The 4,837-nt window shown below is 39.6% G+C and overlaps 1 long non-coding RNA gene across 2 annotated transcripts; it reads right to left on the reverse strand.

The window, feature by feature from the left end:
• LOC139829836 (uncharacterized) lies at nt 1-2,031 on the reverse strand. Of its 2 annotated transcripts, XR_007855519.2 has the most exons (5): nt 1,750-2,031; nt 1,564-1,660; nt 1,322-1,398; nt 364-437; nt 2-201 (listed from the first exon to the last, which is right to left on the reverse strand). It is a non-coding gene; the product is annotated as an uncharacterized lncRNA (long non-coding RNA). The 2 variants fall into 2 exon arrangements; XR_007855523.2 differs by lacking the exon at nt 364-437 and having other exon boundaries at nt 1-201; nt 1,750-2,029.
• Between the last annotated feature and the right edge of the window lie 2,806 nt (nt 2,032-4,837).

Genomic DNA, 4,837 nt, shown 5'->3' on the forward strand with positions numbered 1-4,837 from the left:
GAGATCATCACACATAGAACCAAGATGCTATTGATAGCACAAGATGACATCCAAAGAGACATCATATCAGAGATCAAAAGATGGCTTGCCTTGGCTTATTTGTCCCTGGACTCCTTCAACTTCATCAATATAAGAATCCCGTCAATATAAATAAAATCCTTGTCCGAACCACTTCTTCTTCTTCTCCGGAATTGTTCGCATCTATCGTCGGAAAATATAAAAGGAACACAATCAATCACATTGCTCCAAACATAACAAGCATGCAACATTCAACAATCAATAGCTAACCACTTTACTAAGGGCTAACATACAAAAGACTTATAGATACTACAAAGCAACTAAAAGAAAACCCCATTTATTTACCTAGTAAAGGTATGAGAGTGCCACGACTTAGCAATTGCCTCTCTAGGTATCACCATGGCACAACTAAGTATCCCCTGGTAGATAACATCATAAAGAGGACAAGAGCATTAGTTTGACATCAAATACATTCACAAAACATTTTCAAACATTTTTGGAAAAGTAGAAAATAGTTTTCCTAACTTAGTTTGCTCACATAACACAACATCCAAAATAGGAAGCAAACCACATTCCACATCATTTGAAAACTTAAGCAAAACAATAGGGCTAAAGTTGAGTTGCAGAGGTTTTGTTTTGCAAGCATAAAACAAAGGTTGCCCAGTTCTAAAAAAAAGAGTTGGTCAAGGTTTTTAAATAAACCCAACAAGTTTTGGTCCAACAATGCATGTCACACATATACCCTACTAACAGTAACGAAAATGCATGAACAGAGACTAACACTATTTTTCCTAGATGGCCAGTACTAATACAAGACTAACCCAATTGGATTCACTCAAAAATATTAAACCTACAAATTTAGGAATTTGTTTGAATCTGATTGTACAGAAAACAAGATCTGTAAGCCATAAATCGTAGAAAATCCTAAAAATATGGGACCACTGGCATTTGAAAGGTAATTAAACAGAGAAGCATACACAATTGGATTTGGGTTCAAATAGTTTCTGAAACTCTCACAAATGGATTGACAAGTTTACTGCATGTTTTCATCATTTGCTTTAACTATGGAGTTTCAGAACTGATAAAGGTTTGAAACTTGTTTGAGATGATTAATAAAACATTCAGTAATCCTACAGAATTGGAATCACTCAATTAGGTTCAAAAATGGATTTTTGGTGATTTAAAAGCTAACAGCCATGTCTGCAGAACACACAGAACAAGTTTAATTCACCACAAATCGTACACGGCTCATAAAAATATGAGGTTAGCTGCATCGGAAAGGTATTGAAAAGCTGGTTCTTACCCAATTTGTTTCATTCAAAAATTCGTTCCCAAGCTCCTGGTTTAATTCAACAAAGCCAGATCTGTCCAGATATTGATCTGTGAACCATTTCCGTTTCTGGAGGTCAATCGAAGTGAAACCACCGCCAAAATGAAGGTATTGAAGAGGGCTTTCGCCCGAAGTTGAGTTTGCTCAAAAAGGTTTTGTAAAACGGAACAAATCTAACAAACAGTGAATCTGCATGTTTCCAGAACTTTATTTACCAGGGAGAATCTGTAGCGAATTTGAGGATGAGACCAACGCCAAGTTGTAGATCTTTTGAATACCTATCCGCGGAACTTTGAATCACTCGATTTGGATCTGCACACGAGATTTGGTGGATTTTACAAGTTCGTACTAGAATCTGAAACAGCAAGATAGCAGAAATTACTGCAGGGATTTGGACGAACTTTGCTCAAGAACTTCAGATCTGAGGATTGCTCAAGCTTCTCCATGCTTGGACCAACATGCACCTGCATCAAGATCCAATCTTAGCAAGGGAGGAAGAAGAAGAGGAGAGAAAACCATCTAGGGTTGGGAGAAGAAGGAGAGGGAGGCTCTCATGGTGAGGAGGAGCTTGAGGGAGGAGGGGACTTCATCTTGGAGCTCTTTCCATGGCCATGGCCGGCCATGAAGCCTTGGGGGAGCAATATTTCGTGGGGAGGGGAGGAGAAGAGTGTGTGGGAGTGAAGAAAGGAGTGGGAAGTGAAAAGAAATGAGGCAAAGGAGGAGGGAGTGGCCGGCCAAGCTCTTTAAATAGAGGGAGGATGGTGGCTGCCTCCTTTTTTTGATTGGCTAAGGTGGGTGGCTGCCCATTTAGTGATTGGGTTAGGTGGGAGGCAAGTCTTGTAGAGGAAGAAAAATGGAGAGGCATGGCTGGCCAAAATTGCCATGCATACACATTTTGGCCGGCTCCATTCTTGCCAAACACAAGTGAACAATGTGAGAGATATAGAGATGGAGGAAGATTGTGATGGTAAAATATACCATGATGGTATTTGTTGCATGATGGCTTTGTGCCAAGAAGATAATGGTGATGGTGATGTACAAGGTTTCATGTGCATGCCATCTTGGAGATGACCTCCACAAGATTTGAGACTTGACTACTCCAAACAAGATGAGACACATGGTGCTCAAGTGCCTATGCAAGACACACGACACCACTTGTGTTATGCAAGGAAACTAGGTTTTCTTCCAGGGATATAGAGTCCAAGTTTTAGGGAGATAGTGAAGGGAATAATGATGCAATTTTAATGATGAATATGGTGACATAAGACATCAATTCAAGAGGTCAAGGTGATGATGGAAAATAATAGAGGATTGAGATGGGTATGATGGAATATAGTTGCTCTACAAATAAGAGGTCAATTTGGAGTGGTTTGAAATACTCTCTGAGTCTAGGGTTTAGTTGAAGGAAGTCCAATAGAAAGTATCAAGAGTTCATCTACTTGATCAAGAATTGGAGGATGAAGGAACATTATGGGGTAGATCAGAGATGTACACAGGATGTGCAAGAGTTGTCATTCGAAATAGAATTTATTTGAAAAGTACTTGAAACACCTCAATTGTCTAGGGACAATTGGGAATGATCTCAAGTGGAATGGCATTTGAAAATGTTGAGAGAAAACTAGTTGGAACATAGGAGCTCAAAATATTCTACTTACTTTCTCAGGTTAGGTAGAGTTTTTCTCAAATGTAAAATAAGCAAGAGGAAAACAAGAAATGGTATAGGTACCATAAACAAGCTTTTTGTTAAAACAAAGCAAAATAGAAATAATGTTTTATAAATCAATACTTGGTAGAAATGGGATGAAAAACAAAACCCATTTCAGTTCCTTGTTTTCTTTGAAGAGAAATCTTGGAAAGTTTTAATAAAACTTGAAGTAGTTTTGTGATCAAAACTAGAGAAGGAAAACTGTAGGATTTTTGAGGAGGGAAACTAATTTAGGGAGGAGTGTTCTCAAGGGTAGATGGTGGCTACAAAATGTATCCATCATTCCCACTCTTGGTTTTGTGAAGATTAAACTTGAATAAAAACAAGAGGTAAAAGTGAAGGAAGTGATCTAGAGTTGAATCATTGGATAGGGTATAAGATCAAGTTGAATATATGTGATGCAAGGATAGAATGAGACATGCAGGATGTGGAAATTGTAGAGGGAGATGCACAGATGAGATCCATGCATTGAGATCACCAAGTTGTGAATTAAGGATGATTGAGCTATCTGGTACCACAAAGAGAAAAATCAAGATGGCACACCCATGTTGTCATCAGGAGAGAGGTTTGATGTAGTAAGAAGGAAAACAATTCTTCCTAAGCCACACATGTGTTTTATTTGGTGAGTTGCTTGTTTAACCACTAGGGGTGTCGTTCTATGAGGTAGCTCAAGACAAAAATTCAACAAGCAAATCAAGACAATTCATCTACCAATAGATCAAGGCAATTCATCATAGCAAACAGATCAAGGCAATTCATCTACTAAACCTATAGAAAAAGTTTTTGTTCCCCCTAATTTTTGCACTAAGGACAAATAATCAAGGTTGCAAAAGTTGGGGTGTTACAGTTTTGATTTTTGCGGGATCTACCGCAATTCCTCCTGCAGACAGGATGTGTCCTAGGAATCCTACTTCTTTCAACCAAAACTCACATTTGCTAAACTTGGCGTACAACTGATGCTGCCTAAGGGTTTCTAGAACCACTTCCAGATGTTGCTCATGTTCTTCTTCTGATTTGGAGTAGATAAGGATGTCGTCAATGAAGACAACGACAAACTTATCCAGGAATTCCATAAAGATCTTATTCATGAGATTCATGAAGTAAGCGGGGGCATTGGTCAGTCCAAAGGACATGACATTGTACTCATACAGTCCATATCTGGTGGTAAAGGCAGTCTTTGGAATATCTGTTGCTCGGATCTTCAGTTGATGGTAACCTGTCCTCAGATCAATCTTTGAGAATACTTGGGCACCGGTTAACTGGTCAAACAGATCTTCTATCTTCGGCAGGGGATATTTGTTCTTGATGGTGACATCGTTAAGCTTACGATAATCCGTAACCAAACGAGTGGTACCGTCCTTTTTATCCACAAACAAAACTGGTGATCTCCAAGGTGACGCACTTGGTCGAATCAGACCTTTGTACAGCATATCATCCAGTTGCTTCTTCAGTTCCATCAGTTCTGCGGGGTTCATGCTGTAAGCTCTCTGGGCTATAGGTCCGGTTCCGGGGATTAACTCGATGATGAACTCGATATCCCGATCCGGGGGCATACCGGGTAGACCATCCGGAAACACATCAGGGTATCGACAGACGACCCTGATTTGATCCAGAGTTGGCTTGGCTACACTTTGGTTGCAGGTAAATTTTCGGGGTAGTTTTTCAGACAAGTGTTCTATTATTATTCCGGTGCTACTTGTCATGGTGATGGCCTTCTTGGCGCAGTCTATCAATCCATGATGTTTCGCCATCCAATCCATACCCAGGACTACTTCCAATCCTTT

Source organism: Lolium perenne, chromosome 6 (assembly GCF_019359855.2).
Source record: "Lolium perenne isolate Kyuss_39 chromosome 6, Kyuss_2.0, whole genome shotgun sequence".
NCBI lineage: Eukaryota > Viridiplantae > Streptophyta > Magnoliopsida > Poales > Poaceae > Lolium > Lolium perenne.